The sequence below is a fragment of the Aptenodytes patagonicus genome, chromosome 3 (genome assembly GCF_965638725.1).
Source record: "Aptenodytes patagonicus chromosome 3, bAptPat1.pri.cur, whole genome shotgun sequence".
NCBI classification, from domain to species: Eukaryota; Metazoa; Chordata; class Aves; order Sphenisciformes; family Spheniscidae; genus Aptenodytes; species Aptenodytes patagonicus.
Window position 1 is genome coordinate 100,744,800 of NC_134951.1, and position 12,554 is coordinate 100,757,353.

Here is a 12,554-nt window from a genome sequence, read left to right on the forward strand (position 1 = left end):
ACTTCTTCCCAGACTACCTTTTACACGAAGCTCTTGCTTTGTAAGCACCATCTTCAACATCTCTCTCAGCTCTGTGTAATGCACATCGAGCCCTGCAGTGCGCTGACAGCTATGACTGCAGCTATTGAGTCTACATTTGCAAATACAGCCCTTCTATTCCTTCCTCTGCTTTTCTCATCTACCTGCTCGCTCTTCTTTTAGATTAGAAATGGACTAATAGGGTAAGAACTACCATGTTTCCTAAAAACGTAGATCCCCCATCTGGTGGGATCCTGAGCTGCTTGGAAATATGGTTATCAGCAGAGAATACAGGTTAATATTTCAAGTGGGCTGTGTTACTTTATTACCCATCAATCTTATCTGGGCTTGCAGCAGCTTTTCAAATGGGGATTATGAGTCAAATTCAGCAGAGGTGTAAAGATTATTCTTCAGATACAGGTTAGTCATTGAATGGTCATTACAGTATTATAGTTTTCACTGCCATGGTATTGTATGGGCATGAAACATCACAGAAACTTCATGCTCAGGGTAGAGAGAAAACCAGGAGAGAGAAAACATAGGACATAGAAAATTAATCTGAGACATTTCCAGGGTGGATGATGCTGTGGACATTTCACGGACAGAATGGAGGCATCTGGAGCTGACCTAAGTAAGGACTGCTAGATTTTGGCTCATATAAACAGCAGTTTCTTTGCTGTCTTTGCAGTTAGCACACTACTTCAGAAGCAGAAAGATGTGGTATCTGAACATACCGCACCGTCAAACACTGGAAGGTGCTAATACAGATCGCTGAGCAGAAACTCTGAATCACTGCGAAGCAGCCAAACTGATGCTCACTTTGCCACTCATAATTATCATTGCATAACACACAAAAGAAAGAGATGACAATACATGTTTTTGAAAACATATCACCATAGCAGATGTCAGCCCTTCTTTCCCATTGTACTTATGCCTATTGTACACCCAACAATGAAATCATCTGTCACTTCAGCTATCCTCAGGAAAGAGAGTTGTATATATTCACACTGACATGTCAAGCAACAAGTAAATTTGATGTATACCAGCAATATTAAAACTTACAATAAGAGGAAAAATTATGCACTTCGAGATCCTTGTAAAAAATTCCTTCTTTTTATAGCTTTCAAATTTCAATTGGCCAAAGAAAAACACAGGAAGGGGGGAAATAAAAGGGACATGACCAGCAGCACACTGGAGAAGACACATGATTAAATCCTGGCTAGATGCCTCCATGTACTGCAGTCCAACAACATTGTTAAGGGCCTCACTTACTCAAACAACCGAGCTCGCAGATCTCCAGCAAGCACACCACTCTTTTACTCTTCCCAGTGCAGGAATATCACCAACAGTCCGAATCCTGGCCCTGCCCAACTCTGCTAGTGACCTGCACCTGTGAAGCACGCGCGTACTTGTTCTCACCCTGCTCCATGCTCCCTCTGCCTCTCGGCAGGAGAGAATGATTCATAGGCTCCAGGGGGGCAAGGCAGGGCAGGCCGAAAAACAAGACACTCAAACCGTGCAGAGGTCAGAGGAAGCAGCTGCTGGGCTCTCACCAGCAGTGCAAAGTGGCAGAGGGAATAGCATGCACGACCCAACGCCATCAGGAAAACAGCCACCCGTCATCTAAAAACAATAGGGGACCAAGTGCCAGGGCTCTTCTCATCCTCTCCCAAGCAGGGGTAAGAAATTAGTATTTTCCTCATCTCACAGTCTCAAGAGGAAAGGAGAGGTAGCAGAGTGCTGACCTTATTCCAGAAGTTGTGGGGAAAAGCGGATGAAACAGTCCCTCCTCTAACAAGCTCGGTTGCTTCTCTGAGGGTTCTGGAGTATTTACAGCACAAACGTATTTGGAGCCGGGGCAATTGTATTTGAGACTTTCTGGCCTCAAGGTCATAAGTTTGAGGAATCACCCTGTTAAACTCCTAGCTTAATCTGGTCTGTTACTCATTTACATGATATACAGTACCATCACAGAACAAAATCCCCACAATGTTGTTTTTCATGGGTAGTTTCGGTATCAATATGGATTTCTTAATTTAGGGGTAAGTTTGCAAGGCCAATTCATCTGTCTCTTTCCACTGTGAATCTCAAACACATTTCTCATCTCCAAAGAACAGCAGAGGACTGATCAGTAGTCACAGCAGCTACCGACAAAACCACAAGTATTTGGAGTAATTTTTTCCCCCCTGTTTGCACAGCTCTATTTTGAAAAAGATTTCAAAGAGTTGATTAGTGTTTGGTCATTGGGCATCTGTGACAGAAGATGACTAAGTGACTCAAGTAGTTCCTTTCACTTATAATCACTCATTGTGGGTATTGGGTAGCAGTTGCACAAAAGTGTATGGCTACTTTTATTGTACATGGAAACGAGCTTTCAAAGCAAACTGAGGGACAAATGTTGCTGCTCAGAACACCCATCAGCCTCTGATCAAATCTCTCTTTGATATCCAAAGTGGTGCGTTCCAAGAGCACATGCTATTGACTGCAATACTGTGAAAACTGGCTGGCTCACATGCAGGATTGTAATTTTGGTAAATCTGTTTCCTTTAACATACTTATTTTTTGCAGCGAGGGGGAAAAGGGGTTGTGGGGAAGAAAAGGGGTGTGAGGTAGCAAAACAAGGCAGAATGCCAGCATTTTCTTTCAGTCAGCGTTCGTACCTATTAAAACATTTTGCCAAATCAAAGAGATGAATTACCGCACTGTTTCTGGAATCTGACGCAACTCTTTTCGCTCACTCCGAGCCTGCAGTCAGCTGGTATCATTTTGCAGGCTAGGAGAGCTGTGATTTACAGTCTGGGGGATATGAACTCAACAGTTGGATCACGAGTTTTGGAACTTTCAAAGCACAACATTGGACGTCTGTTCTTTCAGGATGCGTTTTGGCAGATGGTGGTAGCCGAGGAAATTCACCCAGCCTTCCACTTCTATTAAATGTTGGCTGGTGGGTAACTAGTGGTCTGTGTTTATATATAGTTGGTAGTATCATCATTGTTCTGTGCTCCTGTAATGAAACAATTTCTTCTCTGCTCCTGCTGTGAATGACACTGAATGAATTGTATTATCTTAGCCAAAGTCACAGCAGGCACTGGGTCAACGGGTAAAACTGTCCAATGTAGGAAGAAATCTCACCCAACAGCTCAATCTCCAGCTGTTGACATGAAATGGAGGAAAAAAAAAAGATGGGGGAAGAGACAAAATTAGGTTGAAGGAAAAAGAAATTAAAAATATCAGTGGGAAAATACCCAGACATGGACTAAAACCAAAGCAAGACACACACAAAACAGTCAGAGAGAGTGCTTCAGATAGGTAACTTTTGAATTTCCACATTATTGAGGAGAATGAGCTGCAAATAGCTTAGTAGTTTTGCAGGGCTCTTTGGGGTACTGAATTTCACATCTTGCACGCCCTCCACTCCAGTGAATTTGAGTACTCTGTTTCCTCCTGAGAACTGAGGATGCTGTGCACGTCACAGATCAGGATCTCTGTTCACTTGCTTTAGACAATTGGACCCAACCTCCCAAAGTCTTACTAGCCAAGGCTGTAGCTGAGCTGTGAACCGAGGGCTGGTAAATCCCCATCCCAGCCCATGGAAAGCACAGAACCAAAGATAAGTTTCAGCAAAGCAGCTTCTAGTTCATCAGCTCTTTTGGTGAAATACTAAGCATGCTCAGTTCTTTGAATATTGCTGCAGAGGTACTTACTGATGATCTACGATATCTGCCTGGAGTCTCTGGGGTCTACATCTTGGAAAAAAATCCAAGAATGTCTGTTTGTAAAAAAAAAAAAAACCAACCACAAAACCCCTCTACTAAAACGCTACAGTTTTGTCAGCCCCATAATTTATTACTTTCCACACCCAGCAAGTAGGAGAGTGGGTGCTGACCTGCACCGCTTCTGCAAGCCCATAGGATCTCTTTGGGAGACTGTTAAGTGCAGCAGGAATGTGTGCCTGTGATCGCACAGTCCCTGGCATAACTCTGGATTCTGGTCCAAGCGTGAAGGCTACAGGGAGTATGCTAGTAGGTCATACCCAGTTGGGTGATGTCGTTCATGTCTGAGTGGGAAGAGTGGTTGCTCTTCAGCCCTGGAGATAACGTAGACTGCTTGCTGGAGGACAAGACATTCTTGACTGGAATTGCTGGCAATTCTTCCCTCACTTTTGTTGGGTGGGTCATTTTAACTTCTGTATTTTATCTTAATTCCCTATTGAATTTTCCCTTAAAACCGTGGGCTTTCTTATTAGTGGTTTTTTTTTTAAATCCACCTTTTAAGAACTTAATTTTATATCTCATTTGAATCTCTACATTTGAACTGCTACCTTTTCAGCAACTGCATCCTCTGATTCATCATGCCAGTGCTGGACCACCACTGATTCCAAGACAGGCCGACACCCCACTGATTCACCAGCATGGTTTCCTGCAGCACAGGATTGTCCTTCAGTTATTTCTCACCTTTGCAATGGTGTCCCTTGAGCCTGTTTAGTTAAGAAGGGATACGGTGACCTGAAATGAACTGCCCAGCCCCACCACCCCAAAGAACAGTCTTTCCTCTTTCTCCCACCTTGCCATTCCCAGTTCCACAACCACGCCACTTGCCTTCAGTGGTCCAGCATGCACCCGACCCTTTTATGAACTAATTCAGCCTTCTACAATGGCAGAGACTCATGAAAAAAAGTACGTAGTTTCCTATCAGGTTAGCAAGCTGGATTGTCTCAAAAGGGGTCAGGCAATTGCCAGAGCCAGCACAAAGCCAGCAGTGCGAACAGGAAACTCCAAGAGGCAGGAAGGGAGACTGCCCTCTTTATGCAGTGGAGTGTGCTTAATAGGCTCTACACATTGTAAATAAGAGAGTGGGTGCTGACCTACGCTGTTTCCCGTAAGAGTGTTTCAGGGAACTGGTAAGCAGAGAGGAGGAATGGAGTACGGCACCTAGCACACTTGAATCCCGGCTCACAGTGCCCACAAAGTTGGGATCATGTGGCTGAGAGCAGGGAAAGATGGGCAGGGTCACCTCTTTCAGCCACCGTGAGATGACAGGCTGGCTTAACTATTGCAGCACACTACACCTACAGAGACCTTCTGGGCTAAAAGAAAAAAGATTTTGCAGAACACCCCTTTTGTCAGCTTGGTCTACCAGCAACATTATGCTAGTTTTCTATTCTGAAAAATCAAGCAAACTCAGAGTAGAAGTCTGAATGTTGATAAATTAAAATATACTCTGAATACAGAAAATACTTGCTCTAGCATAATTTTCTATCTTCTACATGGAAGTTAATGAGTTATTAAATAGATCTCATTTGTTTTGTTGCATTGTTTTGCCTTATTGCCTTTGATGTGTGAAAGGTTTTCTTGCACTGATGAATGAACAGGAAACACGTCAGAAAAAAATCAGTGTGTCTATTTCGTGCAGTATCACGATAGCAGTGGGCTAAAAGCCGTGGACTGGCATTGTAATTCTTTACCTTATGATACCCCTACCTTTTTTTTGATGTTTCCCTCATGAAGAAACACACGTTTTCCTTGTGTGAGGACATATACAACACCAATAATAGAGGTCCATTCTATTTTATATTAGAACAATCCACCTCTCTGCTTTTCGGGGGGGGGGGGGGGGGAACCCTAGCACACTATCTGCTCTAGGTTTTTAACACATAGGCTGTAAAGCTTGGATTTCCTGCAGTGTCTCAAAAACATTGTATTACTGGATTTAAAAATTATGCCCTTCCCTTGAAAGAGCTGAATGCAAGAGACTTACGAACATACTTTTGGGAAGGAGATGGTGGCCGAGTGGTAATCCTGATGGAACAGACCATGTCATTCCATGGACACAACCTTTGGGTTTTTATTTAGGTGTACCTCCAGTATAGGTCAACGCTACGATTTGAAATTGTGTATAAACACCCTGCATTAGCTTTAAACCGTCTCGCTCTTTACTCCTAGCAATGTAATCAGCAGCCACTGAGTTCTCAGTTGATTGTAAGCTCCCCTCCCTCAGACGCCAGATAAATCTTTGAACTCGAGGCTGCACTGCTGAGGTAATGGTACCCACGCTAGCTATTTTAAAAGTAGCTTAGGCATATCTTGGAGCACGTCTTTGAAGCACAGACATCCACTTTGAATTTTTCTTGTTCCCTTCTATACTTTGTTTCCATCCAAGATTCACATTTCCGCCCTCGATCACCTTTCAGCAATCTTCTCACCGTTCTCTTTGATCACTGGAAACCTCCCCTGTTCCAAGAGGATTTTTCATTTTGGGCTGCTACTGCGTTCTCTGGCTTTCCCATTCCCACCTACTTGCTCCTCAGTCCTCCTGCTGCCATTAAAATAACTGTCCTGTCCTTCCACTCAGTTCTTTGAATTCCTCCGACGACTTCCCCTTTCATGCCAGAGCAAGCTTCAATTGCGTGTCCGCTCACTCCTGGCACTGCACAGCCGCTGCCTGCGAATGCCTGATAGCATGTTAACGAGGTGCTCACGCACGACAGCCATGTCTGGTTTACGTATTTTCACCAGGAGCTCCGCAAGGGTGGGTGTTTTCCCAGCCGTTAGGCAGGAGGTGGCCTCAGCGGTTTCCCCACAATCAGCAGCCCACTTCAAGGTCTTGCATTCTTCCACTTCCAGATTCTTTCACGGAGGAAAGCATGTTTATTGCTAAGTACAATTTTGCCTTAGTTATGTATGGTTTCCAGCAGAATTCCTGGAATCTGCTGTTTACAAGTAGGGTCAGAGGTTATAGAAATACTTTCAATTTGCATATGAGTGATATACCAGGAGTTTTTTGCCCATGCATAGTGTCTAAACTATATGACAACTGCTTTTTTATTGCTGTTGATAACCTCTCTGGCTCTGAAATCAACTTGTTCAGCTCTGTGGGTCGTTCAAATTATTGCTAGACAGCTCAGTAAATGAAAATTAATACTCTCCGCTCCTCTTCATCACCCAGACTCTTCTCCCAACACAGGCAGGAATATTAACAAGAACAAAAACATCAGTAAAGCTTTCATATTTCATAGAATCATAGAATCATAGAATCATTAAGGTTGGAAGAGACCTCTAAGATCATCGAGTCCAACCGTCGACCCAACACCACCATGCCCACTAAACCATGTCCCTAAGCACCTCATCTACACGTCTTTTAAATACCTCCAGGGATGGGGACTCCACCACTTCCCTGGGCAGCCTGTTCCAATGTTTCACCACTCTTTCAGTAAAGAAATTTTTCCTCATGTCCAATCTAAACCTCCCCTGCCGCAACTTGAGGCCATTTCCTCTCGTCCTATCACTTGTTACTTCGGAGAAGAGACCGACACCCACCTCGCTACAACCTCCTTTCAGGTAGTTGTAGAGAGCGATGAGGTCTCCCCTCAGCCTCCTTTTCTCCAGGCTAAACAACCCCAGTTCCCTCAGCCGCTCCTCTTAAGACTTGTTCTCCAGACCCTTCACCAGCCTTGTTGCCCTTCTCTGGACACGCTCCAGCACCTCAATGTCCTTCTTGTAGTGAGGGGCCCAAAACTGAACACAGCATTCGAGGTGCGGCCTCACCAGTGCCAAGGACAGGGGCACGATCACTTCCCTACTCCTGCTGGCCACACTATTTCTGATACAGGCCAGGATGCCATTGGCCTTCTTGCCCGCCTGGGCACACTGCTGGCTCATGTTCAGCCGGCTGTCAACGAGAACCCCCAGGTCCTTTTCTGCCAGGCAGCTTTCCAGCCACTCTTCCCCAAGCCTGTAGCGCTGCATGGGGTTGTTGTGACTGAAGTGCAGGACCCGGCACTTGTCCTTGTTGAATCTCATACAGTTGGCCTCGGCCCATCGATCCAGCCTGTCCAGGTCCCTCTGCAGAGCCTTCCTACCCTCCAGCAGATCAACACTCCCGCCCAACTTGGTGTCGTCTGCAAACTTACTGAGGGTGCACTCAATCCCCTCATCCAGATCATTGATAAAGATACTGAACAAGACCGGCCCCAAAACTGAGCCCTGGGGAACACCGCTCGTGACCGGCCGCCAACTGGATGTAACTCCATTCACCACAACTCTCTGGGCCTGGCCCTCCAGCCAGTTTTTGACCCAGCAAAGAGTACACCTGTCTAAGCCGTGAGCCGCCAGCTTCTCTAGGAGAATGCTGTGGGAGACGGTGTCAAAGGCCTTACTGAAGTCCCGGTAGACCACATCCACAGCCTTTCCCTCATCCACTAGGCGGGTCACCTGGTCATAGAAGGAGATCAGGCTGGTCAGGCAGGACCTGCCTCTCATGAACCCGTGCTGGCTGGGCCTGATCCCCTGGTTGTCCCGCTCATGCCTTGTGAGCGCCCTCAAGATGAACCGCTCCATAATCTTCCCCGGCACCGAGGTCAGGCTGACAGGCCTGTAGTTCCCCGGATCCTCCTTCCGGCCCTTCTTGTAGATGGGCGTCACATTGGCAAGCCTCCAGTCGTCCAGGACCTCCCCCGTTAACCAGGACTGCTGATAAATGATGGAGAGCGGCTTGGCGAGCACCTCCGCCAGCTCCCTCAGCACCCTCGGGTGGATCCCATCCGGCCCCATAGACTTGTGAGCATCCAGGTGGCGTAGCAGGTCGTTGACTGCTTCCTCTTGGATTATGGGGGGTTCATCCTGCTCGCCATCCCTGTCTTCCAGCTCAGGGGGCCGAGTACCCTGAATTTGAAGTCTTCCAGCTGGAGGTCCTCTCTCAGTGTGTCAACCAAATACACGGTGGCAGCATTATTATCCACTGCAAAATGCTCCTGCGGTGTGTTACTTTTATCCCTGAGCAAGCAAATGAGAAAAAGGATAATGTGGCTGGGATGAGCATCTTGACAGTTCACCACTTGGTATGGGCCTCTCAGAAGGCTAATGGCTGATAGTACACAGGCTTTCAGTAGGGATGTATTGAGAGGATGTTGTCCGTAAGTTGACTCCTGGAGGAAGGAGATTTCTCTGGTGGTATTAAAGACTGATGGTTTAATGCTGCTTTTGTAGCCCTTCAACTTGTCAGAGTAATGGTGTTCCGCACAGCTTTCCATTTCTTCTCCCACTGAAGTCAATATGTGTCCAGCTGCTGCCTGACCAAGCCAGCACTGGTGATGTGCAATGGGAGGTAGGGTCACAGTAGTCTCATATCTAGAGTAGTGCAAGATGACTATGGAATTACCAACACGAGGGACTCACTGTAATGTGGACTTTGGATCAGCACTTCATGGCCCATATTTGGTAGACTGAACACACCGATGATTTTAGCAGCCTGTCTCTAGGACCAGAGATGCTTTAAATGGGAATACATGTCATAGACTGTATTTCAGAGTGCCCAAACATAGAGTTTCGTGGTGACAGCTGCTTGAAAAGTTGGCCCTATATTTGGGACTGGAAAAGTGTGGGAAAAAATCTGCTCTAGAACACCAGTTTTCCAGCGAGATTCTTGCACTTTGGGAGGACTGATCTTGGGGTTACCCAGAGCCTCAGTTCAGCAGCTAGGAGGTGGTGTTCGAGGGATTTCATACAACCCTGTACTTCAGTAGAGCAGCATCATAAAATGTGAACAAGCCTCATAACAGCAGAATTCAGGATCTAGGAAGTTCAGCTCCTGTCCTTTACAGAACGATAAGAAGAGTGCAGTTGCAACACACTAGCACATAAGGGGTTAGCATATCATTTAATCAAAGAAAAAATGTCTCCACATTATTCCAACAAGTAAAGTTTAAAGGTCTTAAGTTTGCTTCTAAACAGGACAGTGATCCCCACCCTAACATAAACATTTATCTAAGTGAGATTTGCATAATCTCTGTGGCCCTCAATCTGCTCACGTTAATCAACCACATCATTATTTAGAAAAATGTGCCTCCATGTGCCTGGTATCTTTGCCTACTTCTCACTGCTCATTAACCAAAAATCAACATAAAATGTTCTTTTTTTGATGTACCAAAGACTCCGAGTAAATAGCTTTCCTAGAACACAGAGGTTCTCAAACTTTGCCTGGGTGTGACCACGTTTCAATAAAAAGCTTATCCTATTGTAAAACCAAAAACCCCACCTCCCTTATGCATCAGCTACTGTCTCTGATTGCACACAACTTTTGACTGTCTTTTGGTTTAGCAACTGAAAAGAGGAATGAAGGGGACTCCAAGCAGCCACGAAGCCCTTTCACAGGAGACCACCAGCAGGTATTTAGTGAAGCATGGTTTGAAAACACCTTGTGCTCAGAAACGCCAGTACAGTGAGAGCACTGACTAGCTTCACCCATGCTCTTTTCCTAGCACTTCTGCTGACTTTTTACTAATACAGTAAGAAGCAAATCATCATCGTAGCACCTAGTTTCAGTTTGCTGATTTGTAAAATGACCATAATAGTATCTCTCCCTTTGCACAATTTTGAAGTCTCAAGCTCCATGCCACTCGTGTCAATGAAAACAGGAGGTTGCTTAGGCAACTGTTCTCATTTTTGCATTTCTGACATTTAGACACACTTCTTCATGTTGATATTCCAGTCTCTCCCTCTATGTAACTGCCACTATCTGATAGGCATATTTGAGCAGGGATGTATTTATTGTCACTCAAGGAACATCTGGCCTATTCCTAAAAGGTTGTCAGGGGTACAGCTACATAAGGTGACCAAACTAACTTAACAGCTCGTGTATGCCAGAAGCAGGACTCCTTTACTTTCCCCATGTGGCACTAATCCTGGACACATGGGACCTTTGGGTAACATTTTGTCTTAATACGTTTAGAGAAATGAGAATGGACATTGGCACAGACGAGCATCAGCCTGGCACTGACTCTCGCTGTTACTAGAAGCTTTAGTCTTATCTTCGTGCTACCTCCTGTAGTACATAAGATACTAGACCAAACTGGTAGTATTGGATGGTGATGACAAGTGTACCCAATGCTCAATTCAGTTCTCACTCCAGTGCCCAAATCAGCAATAGACTCCAGGTCACTGACTTTCTTCCTAACTGATTTTTTTCCAAGGATTAAACATCTGTGTACAAACGTGAAAGTTCTCTAATGCTTTTCCAAATTTTGGACAGTCTTGCATAATCATTTCACAATATTTATAGTGGCAGCTTGTGTTCCACCTCAGGCTGCTGCTCTTATCTCCTGCTTCCACAGCAATGCTGAGGTAAAAGGAAAGATGGAGTGGAAACTATTTTGGCACATATATACATTTTCCCAATGTGCTAAGAAAGCCTTTATCTTTCTCCCCTTCATTGTCCCTAACATGTCAAAAGAAGGGATATTCAAGAACACAGTAAGAGCCTGTATTGATAGGAGGGGAGTAGAGCATGTCCTGCATCTTGATTTTGGAAAGATATTTGTTGCACACAATGTTCTAATAACCAAGCTAGGGAAAGACACTCTAAACATAGCTATATATAGGTGGTACAAAAGTAGTAGGAAACCATACTGAGAAGGTAATCATCAAAGGTTTATTGCTAAAATGGAAGCCTGCACCGAGGCAGCGTTTTGCACTGGTTGCATTCCTATTTAACCTATTTTCATTATGTCCTGGACAGAACGTATTTTCATTATGACTCAAGAATCTAAGAGAGAGTATGCATATTAGATTTACAACTGACACTAATCTGGGAAGGTTTGTAAAATAATTGAGAACAAACTTGGATTAAGAAAAAAAGATGTAAAAATGTAACAGAGAACAAAACAGAACACACTAGTCATTATCATAACCCACGTTGCATCCACATACTGAATACTACACATAATTCTACTCCCCATCTTCAAAAGGGATACAGTAGAACTAGAAAAGGTTCAGAGAGAGTTGGCACAGATGACCAAAAACATGGGATGTGCTTGTATGAAGCCTTTTTACAGACAGGGGAAGACTTTTCAGTCTGAAAAAGAACTGGCTGAGGAAGGATGTATCTGTGACCTGTAAAATTCTGAGTGGCATGAAAAAGGTGAATAGCGAATGATTATTTATCCTCTTTCAAAGAAAGATCCAGGCAGCAAAAATGGAATTATGGCTGGGTCAGAATAAACAAAAGGAGATAATTTTTAACACAATGATTAGTTGAGCTGTGGAGCTCTTTCCCACAGAATGTTTTGCATGCCAGAAGCTGACATTGTTCAAAACCTGATTAATCAACAGAAAGTTAATTCAGACATATTAATAATAAAGACACCACCATCTACTTCATAACATCATGGAGTCAAACTGCTGCAGGCAGAATACCACTTCATGCTTTCTTGTTCTTAGATTTTTCCACAGGTATTTTCTATTGGTTGTACTTCTATAGCTACAATCAAAGCTGACAGTTCTTGATTTCTAATCAGTACACACTACTGCTTAAGCTACTGACCATTGCCTAGAGCAGGATATCTGACCTGGGCAATATTTGGTTTGACCCAGTATGGCTGCTCACACCTTCTTTTGATTATATGAATACCTTATTTGTGTCACTCAGATGAAAAGTCTCTTGGTCCTAAAAGAGGTCCACTCTGATCTAACTCATTCTCGTTTTCTCCTCATGCCTGGGACGAGGCATGTTCACCCCATGTGTTTTTAACTCAAAACCATTTT